This window comes from Aphelocoma coerulescens, chromosome 4 (assembly GCF_041296385.1).
Source record: "Aphelocoma coerulescens isolate FSJ_1873_10779 chromosome 4, UR_Acoe_1.0, whole genome shotgun sequence".
NCBI classification, from domain to species: Eukaryota; Metazoa; Chordata; class Aves; order Passeriformes; family Corvidae; genus Aphelocoma; species Aphelocoma coerulescens.
In genome coordinates, this window is record NC_091017.1 from 65,791,901 (window position 1) to 65,808,441 (window position 16,541).

Sequence of the window (16,541 nt, forward strand, 5' to 3'; positions counted from 1 at the left end):
GACAACTACTGACCTGTGTCTTCTGCATTTCTCCAACTTCTTTCGCCAACTTCTCCATCCTTTAAAATTATCTCCTCATCCCAGAGTGCTTCATCTTTTGTTCTACCTTTTACATGCTGGAAACCGATTATATTCTATACCCTGGCAAGAAATGTTTTGGGTTTTTTTTATATGGTTGTATAATGAATCCTTGAGTGCTGCCCCTTCTGTCAGCCACAGCAGTACGAGCTATGATGCAGTGACTGTTCAGTGGACAAGGGAGAGCTACATAGATCATCTGTCTGGACTCAGCGTCCCATAGCATCGTTCTCTCTACATTGGAAAACTATGGATTTGATGGGTGGACCATTCAGTGTATAGGAAATTGGTTGGATGATCACATCCAGAGATTAGTGGTCAGTGTCTCCATGTCCAGAAGAAGATCAGTGACGAGTGGTAGCCCCCAGGAGCCCACACTGGGACCAGTACTATTTAATATCCTGATCAAAGACATAGACAGTAGCAATGAGTGCACCCTCAGTAAGTTGCAAATTGCACCAAGCTGAGTGGTGGGTTTGACACACATGAGGGACGGGATGCCATCCAGAGGGACCTGGTCAAGCTTGAGAAGTGGGACCATGTGAACTTCATGAGAGACAACAAAGCCAGGTTCAAGGTCCTGAACTTGGGTCAGGGCAGTTCCCAGTATCAATATAAGCTGGAGGCTGAAGGGACTCAGAGCAGACCTGCTGAGAAAGATTTGATGGATGAATTACTGGTGGATGAAAAGCTGCACACGAGCTGGCAGTGTGTGTTTGCAGCCCAGAAAGACAAACACATCCTGGACCACATCCAAAGCAGAGTGACCAGCAGGTCAAGGGAGGGGATTCTGCCCCTCTGCTCTGCTCTGCTCTGGCAAGACTCCACCTCCAGTGCTGCATCCACCTCTGGAGTCCCAGCACAGGAAACACACAGACCTGTTAGAGCAGGTCCAGAGCAGGGACGAGATGATCAGAGGGATAGAGCATCTGTGCTGTGAAGAAAGGCTGTGAGAGTTGAGGTTGTTCATCCTGAAGAGAAGACTCCAAGGAAATCTTATTTTGGCCTTTCAGTACTTAGAAAGGCTTATAAAAGAGATGGAAACAGGTTTTTTAGTAGAGCTTGCTGCAATGGGTCAAGGAGTAGTGCCTTTAAATTAAAATGGGGTAGGTAGATTTAGATTTGGTATAAGAAAAAATTTTTTATGATGACGGTGGTGAAACACTGAAACAGGGTGCCTGGAGATGTGTTGGATACCACATCCCCAGAGACATCCAAGACCAGGCTGGACGGGGCTCTGAGCCTGATCTCATTGAAGGTGTCTCCGCAGGGGCGTTTAACTAGATGACCTTAAGAGATCCTTTCCAATCCAAACCATTCTATAACATTAGGCATTAAAACTACTTAAGAATACTTAATAATGCATATTTGTGTATTGTATAGAAAATGAAGGAAAGTATTTTAAAAAATACTGTACTAACCATCCTATATATTTGTTTATAACACTCAATCAATGATTTAACAGATTTCTACCAGTTAACTGGTTCCTGAGGAGAGCTGCAGACAGCTCAAACCTCCTGCAAAGTGTACCTTAAGAGTTAAGCACTCCCTGTCTTGGAGGGCTACAGCACTGGAACAATGGGACTTTTAATTGCTTCTGATTCTTCTGACTGACCAGGAAGGAAAACAAGATGAAAAATGTACATTGTATTTCACAGAATTTATCCAAACATCCCCGTGCTGTTATCATCACAGTTTATTATTTGAATCCAAACACAGCCAAAAAAACCCAGAAAAACACTTAATTGCAAGTTTCATCTGGGTTCCATTGAAGTAATATGGGACCTCAAAACTGCAAAACAACTCAAATTCTGTGAGAAATCAAATCTCAATGGAAATCAATACTGGAATAACTATTTATTTATTTATTAAATTATGTAACTTAGTACACTGACAGTATGCTATCTATACGTACTATATTTGCTGCTTTGTTCAGGTTTGTTTTCAAAGTCCTCCATAAAAATTGGGAAAACATTTCAATGTTTCTTCAAAATTACTGAATAAAATATAATTATGAGTAGAAAAACAGATGTTTCCTGAATTTTTTGCAGAGTATATAACTCATTAGAGACATTGTAGTGGATCTTTTTCTGATGAAAGGTTTGCTGCTTGAAAAAGCATCACAACCTTTGAACTCCATTTTGGTGGTGTTTTGGGGTTTGTTTTATTTTATCTAACTGTTCGCATGTGTACTTCCCCCTGTACTACATAGAAATAATTTTCTACTCCTGAAGCTCTTCAGATAAATGTAGAGAAAAATCATGTGATGCTGCAATCCCATTTTATTGAAATCTCATATATTTGGCTCTTTTAATCTTCCTTCAATTCTTCCTCTTTAACCTCTATTTTTTGTTTCTGGTTTTCACTGTACTCCATCTTCTTTGTGATAATGTGATGGTGTTTTGTAATTTTGAATAGAAATCTCTACCAAGAATGAGATTTTTAATAAAATTTTACAACAGTGTACTTTACATGGTTTGAGGCATTACAGACATGATGTGGAGCTCTATCTCTAGCTCTAATAGCCCTCAGCTAGTAGAAATTTTCTTGTTGTTTAAGTGGAAGAGGCCTATGATTTCAGAGAAGAAAGTTGTAATTTCCTCTACATTCATCCATTCAGTTAGCTGGTAAATGTGATTTCTGAGTACACAAGCATCCATGAATGGCTTTATAATGATCCTGCAGTAAATTAATGTGATTTAGTCTGAAGAGACTTGAAGGCAGCAGCTGCATCAGATGATGTTGTCCCCTTCCTGAAACACAAAAGTAGTTTTGGTGGTGTATCAGAAAAGCTACTTTTTGCAGAGGGGCAAACAGGACAAACCAAGTAAAATCTAAGGCCATCATCTCAGACACCTTACTAACGGTAGAACTGCTGATGAGAGAGTAGAGTTTCCAAAAGAAAAGAGGTGGGCATGTAGAACTGAAGGGAGATGAAATGCAGCCAGGAGGAAAATAAAGCTGTTGAGTTACAGCTTACATTGCAAAACATTAAGAAGCAGTGAGCCCTTGCAAAATGTAGCTGAATGAAACCTGCTGGGCATAGAGACCATCATGAACATAAAAACTTGCACAATCCATTCGCTTATAAACACTGTAGATTTTCTTGAAGTTAGACTATAGGGAAAAAAAAGGAGAAAGAAATGGAAGAGAAGGATCTACTAGTAATGAAACCTTAGAAAAGCACAAATATAGGTGGTATTTTTGCTCTGGGAAGGTAGGAAACTCTACAGAAAACCTGTTAGATATTCCCTCTATTTCATTTGATAGACTATCTTATTTTTCTTTGTCTTCCTCAGGGACTGGATACTTTGGTCTCCCGCCTTGACACAGATGACACTGTTCTTCATGAATCCTAGCTCACTGATCTGCTGATACCAGACCTGTGAACAGACCACCTCGAAACAAAACTTTGTCCCAAACACTGTAAAAGAAATGGGGAGACTTGTTGCATTGTTTCCCATACCAGGTAGAAAAAAGAGAAGATAATTATTCATTTCTCATTTCCATTAGCCATCAGAGTAGGTGGGGATTCTGTTAAAGAGCTCAGGCTTCTGACTCAGCCTCCATATGGCCCCTGCTAAGGGGTTAAGCACTCAAACTTCTGAGAGATCATCTGTGTGAACCCATTTGACCAGAGCCCTCTTGTGCATGTATAGATTTTGCTTTGCAAGCCACAAGTGATAAAACACCCACACATTTCTAAAAAACTTAGCAGTGTATAGCAATGTCATATATTACTGAGTTTCTACACACAGAAATCAATACCTAGTGAAATCAACTATTAGAAAAATGAAGAGTGGGAGAGAGTTAAGAATAGTATGCAATTAAAGCTGATGCAGCTTTAAGCAACAGATGTTTTTAGCAACATCTGTGAAAATGAATACTCTTGGTTTTCATTCATTTCAGAGAAAAGTTTTCTTTCACAGTTCACTGTCTCCGTTAGAATATATGAAACCACTTAAAGCACTTAGCACCTTTTGTGAAATTCATGTCTTCAGACATACACAGTATTTTGAAAAGTAGAGAATGCTTATTTTTTTAACCCTTCCAAAGCTTTTGACCATTACTTCTATGCTATGGTTGTTCCCACCTTCAGACCATTCATCTTCTCTTAATAAATAGTGCTAATGAGTTGTTTTCCTGTACTTATAAGCATGCAGACTAAATACCATTTCATTGGTAAAAACTTAATTTGCTGAGTTATCTCCATGCTGTGGCATTGCACTGCTGTACAGCCTCTGACTTAATGTGCAGCATTCGAGAGAACTTCAATGAAAAAAAATGATGAGGATAACTCCCTATTTGTTTACTTGTAATTAGAAAGAAAAACAAACTCATTTTTCCTTGCCATGAAATCATGAGAAGCTCTAAATCTAAAAAACCCACTCTAAACAACAATACACTAAGCCATGCAAGTATTATTTACACATACTTTGTGTATGAGATCAGTTAAAGAAATAAGCTTATCTCATGGATAATGGACCTACAGCAGTCAGGATATTTTTAATTTGCAAGGATGTTCTGTTAAAACAAAGATAGCAGATTTGGAAGATCATATATTATTGAATTTGTTTTGCTCTGCTCAAACATTCTAAATGAACAGACAGTAAAGTACAAAAAAAAACCAACCCCACAGAAAGCATAACAATATGAAGGAATAGAAGAGACTGCCATCAGCCACATCAAGGAAAAATATTGCAACCGGTGGGAACCTCTCCCACTTCTTTCCTATCATCAAATACATTTACTTTTCATAAGTCATAATAAGAACTGGGAAAAAAATGCTTCAAGTGTTCTTTGTCTAGCAATTTAAATTATAAAAAGAAGAGGAAACATATACAATCTATAATTTAAAAAACCCAACACAGTAAAGGGAAAGTTTGTGATCTAGGAATCATCATGTTTATTCTGTCATTTATATTATATTATTTGGCTAAGCACTGTTTTATTTATAAAAATATACGGGAGGGTCAGGGTTATAAAAAAGGAGGTGGATAATGGGAAGATCTTGTGAGACTCAGGAAAAGTTCAGAAGTTAAAGGCAGAAAGCTCCAGAAAAACGAAAGTGTCTGAGAGAAATCTAAGTCTACATAGCAGAAACCTTCAGGGCAAGCATGGCATGAGGCAAGATGGGATGAAGTGGGTTGAGATGCAATGGGAAAGGATGGAAAAGAATCATCAGAAAAGAATAATAAAAGCAAAACTACCAATTAGTTTATTTATGTTCCAAAGAATAGCAATTATGAACACCAAGAAAGCTTAAACCCCCACCTCTGTCATAAGCCACCTGAAGAAATAAAACATTTTGGAGAATTACAGTAGCATATATAATTTTCAAGTTGCATGTACAATTTTCAAGTTGCATATACATGTGAGTGGCATATACATATTTTAAGGTATGAGAGTAAAAAAGGGTATGAATTGATGTATTATGTTTACATGGCAAGGTTGGGAGCTGGATAGGCACTGCAGGGGTGACTTCTGTGAGAAGAGGCACAGGGTCACCCTCATATTGGACAGATCCTGTTCCAGCCAGCTCTGAAATGGAGCCACTGACCAAAACAGAGCCCACACAGCAATACATTTAAGAAAGAGGAAAAAGATGCTGTGCAGCAGCAGTGGGAAAGCAAAGTAAAAAAAAAAAAAAAAAAAACAGAGAAAAAATTCTGGAGACACCAAGGTCAGTGCAGAATGAAGGAGAGGAGGTGCTGCAGGTGCCAGAGCTGAGATTCCCCTGCAGCCCCTGGTGCAGCCCATGGCAAAGCAGCTGTGCCTCTGCAGCCTGTGGAAGTCCAGGTGGAGCAGAGCTCTCCAGGCAGGCAGATCATGGGGCAATTCGTGCTGCAGTGGGTGGGTGTGTCCTGGAGGGAGCTGCAGCCCAGGGAGAGGAGTCCATGCATGAGCAGGTTTGCTGGCAGGATCTGTTATCCATGGGCGCCTCACGCTGGAGCAGTCTGTTCCTGAGGACTGGACTCCTCCACGGAGGGGACCCCTGTTGGAGCAGTTTGTGAAGGACTGTATCCCATGGGAGGGACCCCAGGCTGCAGCAGGGGAGGAGTGTGAGAAGGAAGGAGTGGCAGAGGTGTTCATAACAAGGTGTTATGAACCGGCTGCAACCCCCACTTCCTTTCCCTTCCATCTCTTGGAGAGGGGGATGTAGAGGATTTGAGAGTGAAGAAGACAGCGAGCCTGAGAAGGATGGGGGTGAAGTGGTGGAGGGAAACTAGTTTTAGTTTGTTTTTTGTTTCTCACTATCTTACTCTATTTTAATTGTCAATAAATTAAATTACTCTTCTCAAAGTCAAGCTTGTTTTGCCCATGATGGTAACTGGTGAGTAATTGCCCTAACCTTATCTCACACTATGAGTTTTTTCTTCTTATTTTATCTTTATGTCCTTCTGAGTAAGGGGAGTGAGAGACCAGTTTGGTGGGCACCTGGCAGCCAGTCAAGCCTAATCTACTACTGTTGAACAGTCATGTTTAGATTTATACTCATAAATGACATTCAGAGTTTAAGGTAGAATGAAGTTTGCCATTCTAGCATATGCACATTAAAGTACTAAACTGCAGGAAGTGGATTTCCTACAAGAAGAAAAATCTGTCCAAATGAACTCTCATCCCCCAGTGCCTTAATAAGTAATGTTTCCACCAACAGTAAGAGGTTAACATGCAAATAAAGAAATTTTGAAGGTGAAATCAGATAGATTTGTGAAGAAACAAACAAAAAAACTAACCCTTTTTTGCTGGCTCCATGCCAGGTGTCAGGAAATCTCACAGGATGCACCCTTCAGGACTCTTCCTGAAAGGAAAGTAAGTTTGGGTGGAGTTTTGTAACACAGAAAGCAGAAATTCCAGGCATATCCGTGAAAGGGCAGAGTGCTTGGATTAAAAGCAAATTTTCTCCCTCCAGGAAGCGAGTATCAGATCAGCAGCTCTGTGGTTTGGCTCACAAATCAATAAAGGGACAGGAGAACAGAATGTTACCCAGTAACCCAAAGAAATTATTTCTTGTTAGGAACCAAGCTGAGAGGAAATGTATACTCATTGACATAGTGCAAATATATTTATCTACTGCAGTAAGACTAACATATTGGAAAAATAACTACAGGAACATCAAAACCAGAAGATTACATTTCTCAAATCCTCACAATGTGCCTAGATGAGTGCTATTCAGGACCAAGCTCTTGGTATTTTTTGTTGCAGTGGAATATGATCCTCTTTGGATATGAACACTAACAAGTAGCCAGAAGGGATGGAGCACAAGATATTTACAGCGAATAATTTGGGTCTCAGATGTCTTCATTATGCTCAGAAAGTAGAACATCAAAATGTGTGCATAAGCATGTTGGCATAAAACAGACATAAAATGTCTATGTGCAAAAAATCTGTGTGCAGTTTTCTCTTACTGCAGGAACACCTTAAACTTATTCTTATGAATTTTAGAAATTTTAATCACCTAACAAAGGGTTAAAAAGCCACAAAAGTAGTATTTTGTATATTTAACTGCAAAGATTTTAGAAAATTATAACTAAGCCAACACTATTTTTAAATCGTGTCTCACAAGTGCTTCTGGATAGAGGAGATGACAGTAAGTGGGCTGAAACATATGATCTGGGGTTTCAGCCCATCTCTGATTTCATGAATATACAACCTGAATAAAGACTATAGGATAGAAGTTTAAAGCTCAGTACTATTTGCCATGGAGGTAGTGAACTTAAAGAATTAACAACTTCCTTTATTCAATAGAATGTCTAAAGCTTAATCCAATTTTCACAGAAGCCAAAGACAACCTACTTGTTGCCTTCTGGTCTTTTGTCATTGATCATCTTGTAAGGAATACAAGGCTCTGTTTCTTTGATGTAAATGATACATTCAAAATAAACCCTCATTGTAAGACTAATTGCACTTATGTGATAACATAAATGTCAAGCTTATTTTCTAATGTGCATTTTTCAGATGATAATCTGAATGCAATGTGCTAATGCTTTGCATTTAGGTAGACTGAATTACTGAAGGTCAATTCAGTCAAGTTATTTGGAAATGAGAGTATATAATGACATTTACTAGGAACAAGAGGGGTGAGTAATTTTGGTTTTAGATGAAGAAGAGTGGAGAACATTTTTCATATGCATGTATATTACTCAGTACATTGCAAGACTAAAAGAGAGGAAGCTATGTACAGGATGTCATTCAGTTGCTGTTTCCTTGGTAGTATTGAAGTCTGAAAATAGTAGTAGTGACTCCTCCATTATCATCCTAGGCAAGAAAGTACTTTGAACACTTGAGAATCTTAAACTCAACAGGAATTTTCTGCCAGCCACATCTGAGCTAAACTTTCAGTTCACTGTAGGCTTGTTTTTTCACATGAAGTTTAACTGTTGACATTTTTTTAACCTCTTAATTTTCATAGGGCAATTCATCTCATTATCTGTCTTTTCAGCAGTACTTAGCTAATAAAGGTAGAAGCAAAAGAAAACCTGCTATAGATTCATTACTGCTTTTACTTCAAAGACCCAGGTTTTCTATAGTACTCTTAGGGATAGTAAAACCCAGAGACAAATGAAAATAAAGAGGATTTGGCAAGACCTGTTTCTGACAGGATCTAGAGGGCCAGTTGATGAAGGGTCTCCAATTCAATTGCTTTTAATATAGACAAATCAGAAATAAACATCAAAAAAATTTTACCATTGCAAATATTATGAAGAAAAATTTACAGGAGAGTCAGCTGTGGATTTCTTCATTTAAGAAAAAAGAATTCATTATTTCCAAAGAAGTGTATTTGGTTTTTGTTTTGTTGAGATTTTTTTTCCCCCAAAGAGGATGAGTAGAATGTGTGATATATTCCCTGGGATCCCACAAACTAGTTTGTCCAGGACAATGCAAAACATGTACTCATTAGCATGGATTACATACAGTGAATACTGCAGCCACAAGAGACCACTCTGACCATGGACCTCATGATAACATATACTGGAGAGTTCCACTCCCATTCACTAACTCCTGCATCATGCTGGCTGCCTCCCTGTTGAACAAGAAAACATATCCATCTCTTTAAGCCCATTTTTTTAAAGATTTCAAGTGCTGATAAATTCATACCTTTCCTTGACTGATTGTACTAATAACTATATAAATGTTAAAGGAGGTGTACTTCAGTTCATGCTTGAATTTGTTTAGTCTTACTTCAACACAAAACTAACAACAACAATGAATTTTGAAAGCATTTCTGTTTCATAATTTTTCCACTTCAAGTCTCACATGAAGGACAGACTTTGCTTTAGCAGCACTGATAATCATCCTGGATCGTAGAAACACATGTTAAATTCCTTGAGTTTGAGGGAGAGAGCCTCTTCTCTTCCTGTTGAAAACAAAGACAAACACCTTAAAACTGAACTATGGAGTAAGAAAACTATAACATATAGAATTAATATAAAAGCCAAGAATTTTTTTTTTTAATAATTCAAGGCTTTATTTTTTGTTTGTTTCTCTTTAGGGATCATCACAAATTATAAATTGAAAAACAAGCCTCTTCAAATTCAGACCCAGGATATTAAAATTATATTTAATCCTACACCATACATTTGTGGAGATTAAGTCCAAAACTAGATCTTAATTTCAGCTCCAATTCAGAAGGAGTAGAAATCTCACATCACAAGAAACATCATTAAATATTTCACTGTAACATGGCCTCTCACGATAATGTTTAGAGGAGTCAAAATTGTGCAGAGATAGCTCCTTATGAAAAATATATCTAGGAATTTATATAGCAGGAGGAAGTTATTTGCTTCATTTTCACAAACATAGACACTGGTATATTTTGAAAATATGGTAACAATAATTTCACCTGATTTTATTTATTTTCTGAGTTTTTGAGGGTTTCTACTGCAAGACTGGAAATATGTTTAATACCCTCTAGTGGACAAAATAATATATAACTTCTTATCCAAAAGTGGCTTCAAGTTTAGAAAAAAATGCATTTTCTCAGGCAGCTCTGATCCACAAATATAGAATATAAATATATGTGTATTTAATATTTCATCTTTCTTCTAGGTTAATCATGTGACAAAGCCACATAACAGATTTCTTTTCTCTTTCACTGTCTGGAATGACCTAGTGCAATTTCATGTTATTGATCTGACTGTTTAGTCCCAAAGTAATTGTTGTGGGTTTTCTGAGTTCTATCAGAAAAAGAACAAAAGTCCCTCTAAAATGCAAGGTAAGTAAAAAACCCCTCAGCCTAGGAATCTGCCATTTACTTTTTGTAATATCTTTTATAAGGAAGTACAAAGTGAGATTACTATTTTAAAACTCTATTTCTTTTTCTTTCAGCTTCTGCTCAACTCGGATTTATACATACATATTTTTTATATCACTTCAGCTACTCACTTCCTATTCAATGTCAGCAGATACAGATCAGACATTGTAGATTTTATTGGCTATCTCTAAGGAGAAGCTGTGAAAGCTTCACAGATTGAGTTGAGGATTATTGTGGTGTATAGATGATGCAAGTATCTTTTTCTTAGACATTAAAAGGTGTTGCTGGGTGAACCATTACTGGCTACCTGGAGCAGTAAATCAGATATGGTATATTTACTTTTTTCTTTTCAGTTTGTTCTTATGTCTTCTCTGTCAAGTTCTTTGCGGAAAGTGAAATTGCTTTTGGCATGTTTTGGTGGTCACTATGCAATTTACACAGACTAATTTCTTTTCTTCCATGAAACTGACTGACATTACTGGCTTGACATATCAATTAACACTTTGTCAGTCTTTCCTTCCCACATTATTCATTAGTAGGTCACCTTCACTTATATACCATCATTATATCATTTGATTGCATAGCTATTTCCATCACTGATTTGACACGTATATTATTAATGCTTCTGTATTCTTGATGCAAATGAGAGTAAATGTAATTTGACTTGGAATCCAAGAAGGTTTCTCTCCTCACATATAAGAAAATTTCATAATACATATTTAATATTCTCTTTGTCTCAGTACTTCCGTTTTTATCACCAGACACTTGGGTCTGAACACAATAAAGGATTTATGTGTTTAAAACCAGCAGCAATGAAGTTACATTCATGAAAAAGGAACAGAATTTCCAAAGGCATGGAACTGGGTATCCCAGAATGGGATCCAAAACAGCTAGCACACAGAATAAAGACAAACCCGTTCTTAGCCCATAAAGATTCCTAGACAGGAGGGTAATCAAAATCATCCCTTTTGAGAACACAGGTTCAGGGACTCTCTCTGTTCACAGATTGATTCATAGGCTAAAACCCTCCATTTTTCCATGTAATTCTTTTCTTTCAGAGACATGAGCCAAGTTCACTTTGAAGCCTGACTAGAGACGGTTGTAGTGCTGCCCAGTTAAGCAGCATTGCAGACAGTTCTTATCTGGGACATAAAAAGACAGAGTTGCAACGTTTTTTTCAGATTCAGATGTTTAAAATTGTATTTTTTGTCTCCTGGGAGGTTGCCCTAACCAACAAGCAAATATGCTTATCTGAGGGGATCATATGGCCTTCTCTGAAGTTACACCAACGCTCACCAAAGGACACACAAGCGTGGTGAGCAGAGCAGGGTGCTGCAGCTCACTGTGAAGACCTGTCTTCCCTGCCTCTGTGCAGCTATTGTTCTTACATGGAGTTTGGATTAAAGAGTTACTGGTTACAATGAACAGAAGATTGGCACAAGAGATGCTGTTACTATGCTTAATATGATTGTCTTTGATTTCAGAAAAATAAACAATCTGCTTATCTGGAGGAAAGAGTAAAGTTATCCACATGCCTCATTAAAATATTCTGGGGAGCAGTCTGCTTTGTTTCTGATTGTCTTCCCCTTTCTGGTCCATACGGACAGCTTTTGTGTGAGAGCAGAGAAAAACAACTTCCATCACCTTGAAAAGAAAAGCCCTTGTGAGGGGGCAGGGAAGTTTTAGGACAATTATCTTTCAGCCACAAACAATAGATAGATGTAACCTGCTAACAGCAACTCAAAATTAGATTAAAAACCACTTTTCCAAGGTTTATGAAACCTCCATGTTTCCAGAAAAATCTTTTGTTTATTTTCCTATTTGAAGAAAAAAATAAATAAAGCTTCCCTACCTCATGTAGCTTTTTTCTCAGATGTTATGATATTCATATTTATAGGAGAGTTTACATGCATTCTATACTCCCGGGAGTTTCTTTCCAGTCTAAAAGACTGATCAGTATTTCTTTCATGCCTGAATAGAGTTCAAAATTATCTCAACTGGAAGCAAGGGAGGGGAATCCGAATCTTTTCCTCTAACAAATCCCTTGAGCCTTACAAGGGCTCAGAACGTAAGGCGAAGTAAGCATTGCCATGTAGAGAAATCATGTAACTATTTTTCTAAAAGAAATAACACCAACTGTTCTTGAAATCAAAACCAAACTTCTTGTACTAACCCAGAGAAATTATTTAACTTTTAAAACCAATTTAATTTTGTTATTTTTATAGCTAATCATCCTTTAGCATAATGGTTTTTAACTACGCCATCTTTGTGTAGTAACTTAGTTTTTCTTTCTATATAGATATTTTTAACATAAGATATGTTTAGGAGATTGGGATAAATGAAGTCTGCTTTTTCATTGTAGAAATTTAGTGTTAACTGCATTTTTGTGAAGAGCTTAAAAAGCTTGGTTTAAATTTTAATCCAAACATTTTGTAAAATTAGCAGATGGCTGCTGGCACTGTAGCATTATCCAACTGAAACAAGAGCTAGAAACTCTAAACACTTGTACAAGAAATGAAAATATTACTGAATTTAAATCATCAAAACAACAAGTTCTCACAATTTGCCCATTTTTGGTGATAGCAAAGGCATACACACACACCAAGGAAGAAAGACTGCTTAAATTCAGGAGGTTCATACAGAAATAATAATGGCTTAATACTTCTAAAAAGAAGGGGTTGTGGGTTCTGGTCCTTTGCTATAAATGTTCTGATTTAGTCATTACTGAATTGATCATGGCAAAGAGACCATTTCCAGTATCTTTAAGCAAAGTGCTTGCCATAGCCTCTGAGCATGTTTCTAGCTAGTTTTATATCTTATCTCCTAAAGCCACACACAGGAATAAAGTTCCTTTACATAAGATCCCTGGAACTGCCCCCAGTGTATCCCTGGAAAAGGATTAAAGTAGGAAGGAAGCTGATTAATAAAGGGCAGAGCCATGATATCACCCTCCTCTGACACTACAGAGGCATGTGAATACTTGTATCAGACTCACTTCCTCCTGCCACTGTCAAACACAAGTAATTGCTGCCAAAAAAAAGTTTCTAAGGTGGGTTGCCTTGCAGCACTGGCCCTATAAAGGTGGCAGTACCTCTCCTAAATACTTCCCCTCCCAAAATAATGCCTTTGAACCTACATCAAAAGCAGGGTCAAAACGAGTACCTTCCCTTGGCTGTTGTTCTGCAAGGAATCTATAACCTACTGCAGTGTTCACCTGCAGTTCCACAGTGATACCCTACTTTCTCTTTAGGCTGCATTTCATGTTCTTTTCACCTTCTACATTGCCCTGGAGTCTGAGAGTTTCTGACACTCAGGACTGAGAACATCTCAAGCTGAGACAATGAGGTGAGACTGTGAGGCCTGGGAAGACTGCGAGCATCGCAGTCCATCCATACACCAGTCCATCAGTCCATCATTTCCAACCCTGCCTCAGACTCTTCCTGCAGTCTTTCCTCAGCCAATACTCCTAAGGAAGGCTTCCCCTGCACTTTTCTACCCCTCCTGCACTTTCACAGTGTCCTCCTTGAATTTTTTGCTCTGCTCCCAGAAATTCTCCTGCAGTATGTTCTCAAACCCTACCTCCTCACATGCATTCTGCACCCCTTGTCTGTAGAGTCTCTACTCCTTGCCAGGGTAATTATGCTGCAGGAGACAAGCACCAGCTGGCTGATAGTATTATAAGTATTATAAATCACTGGAATTTCTACTAATTTTGAATTCTGAAAGTCATTCTGTTCTCAGAAGCTCAGCAAATCAATCTTTTTTTTAATTATTATTATTTTTTCATAAATATGTGCATTGTGTCACAATAGCCTGCATATTTATTTTGCTTTTTTCATAAGCAGGACGTTCTGTTTTTTCAATTTTTTTTTGCAAAGAGCATGAATTTCTAAAAATTAATGATCTGTAATCCTCCATAGACAACACTTCAAAAGAAATGCAGGTGGGCCACATATGTTCTCTTCTTGCCAGTCTCAGCTAATCTAATGGCTTCTGATAATATAATCTCACAGCCCACAACCTGCAGGTACTGTAGCTTATGGAATTTGACATTATATATGTTAGTTGTGGTTGTTCCCTACTGGCTCATTTTATCTCTAAAAAAGCCAGATAGAATCACTGGAGTTTTTAAACTCTCAAAGAAAAGGTAGATAAAACAATTGAAAGGCAATCTAGGATGAGCCCAAATATTTTCCACCCTTCTTTTGCTAAAGGTGGTTGATTTTCATATGTTCAGGGGACTAGGCTTAAAGATACCTGGGTCATTCCCTAAGATGCATGGCAGATCATGGCAGATGATTTTATTTTCTTGAAGACAATAAATGTACTTTATTTTCTTATTTATGACACTATGCATGCATTCATCTGGATGTAAATATTCCTGCTTTCCTCCTGTGATAGGTAAAGGGAATTAGCTCTCCAGACATAATTTTCTTTTGTTATGTTCCTCAGCAAATTCTGTGACAATCTTTGTCCTCTGACCAGGAAAGCTGTCACTGTGCTGTCACCCTAGAGGCAATGCCAAAGAAATTTGCATCCTTCACAGATCAATCCTCTGAAATTAAAACATCTGGCTAAGGCCAGCCTCAGGGGCTTTAAGGTTGGGTGTTTTTAATCTTTCTTTTTCTTTTTTTTTTATTTTTTTCTTTCCTTTCTGTAAAAATAAAACACTTTGCCTGGGAAACTGGTAATTTCCTCCAGACCCATATTACAAGGATGCATAATTTTGTAATCATACATTGAATAAAGGAGAGTCACCTCTTGTTGCATATGCCAAGGACTGAATAAACAGTGGTGTTTTTTCACTCTGTGTATATTCAGGGAACATTTGCTCCTGCGGATCGACTGTGGGAATTCACACAGACTAGCACGCCCATCTTTTGTACAGCCCCTCTTTAGATTCAGGTAGATGACTTGGCAAGGTGCTGTGGGACTGCTTGATGTACAGAGGCTCTGAAGTGTAACAGATTTGATTAGAACAGTAGGCAGCTTGACTTTTTGTACAAGATTATCTCATGGTTTCTCTATCATGTGCAACAGCAATAAATAAATTAGAGGTCTGAAGCTAACTGGATGCTATGCAACTTAGGTCCTGCTTGCTTTCAAGTCAGAAGTAACACAGACACAAATACAGGTAAAGGAATCTGCACAACATTGTGTACCTGTCTGACTCAGGTACTGACCTTGAACAACCTGAGGGAACTATAAAAATCAGCTAGTTCCTATTTTAAATACTCTGAAAGATCCTTTCTCCTATTTCTTAGTCTTTAAATCTTACTTTCCAATCCTGCACAGACATTTTCATTTCCGCAGATGTTTCCCCTTTGAGCTTTTCCTATTTAATATATTTCAAACTGAAGTCTCAAGCTGCCTGCTCACCTCTCTCTACTTCAATGGATCAGTTGAGATGCAAGGAGAAAAATAGCTCAAGCAGATGTTTCAGAAGTTAAAAATGTTAGAAAAATAAAAAATGGAAGTTGCTAATGTGGATTTTATATTTGTCTGTCGCAGCATTAACAGATGCTCACAGACTAATAATTGCTTCTATCATTTTCCAAGAAAACTGATAGCAAATTTGAATTTAAAAAATCTGCTTCGAAAAGCACACATGGAATAATATGATTTCTTACATGCAGTGAAAGGCAATAAAATTTTGCTAGAGAAACACTTACTATATTTGAAACAATGAAGATAACAGACCCATGCCCCAAGGAATTTAGCAGGTTGTGGCTTCCCTGTGTAGGGTTGTACAAAATATCAAGAAGGAGAAATTATCCTCTGCACTGAGCTTCAAAGGTCTAGTCAGTCACAGGCCTACACTCCTTTTGTCTCTTTTAATACAAGAAAAGTAATACAACTATACCTTTGAGTGTCTTGGTTGCAGTGACTATTCCTCTTCAATATGAGCAAGCCAACTTAGTGCAGGTCTTTGTGCACATTCTCCTGATTTGAGTAGCTAATGGCATCTTCAAGAATGCAGAACACCTTCAGCAGCATCGAAAGGTTTATAACCTCTTGAAGGTTGTCCAGACCTTTCTATGAGTGATATCCTGCTGGCATTAAAAATAAATAAATATATATATATATATATCCTAGAAGTCTAAAGAATATATATATATATATATATCCTAGAAGTCACAAGAGGGAGTACAAAAGATGGGAAAAGCCAAGGTTGTTTATGTACTTGTTAATACTTATCCTCCTAGTT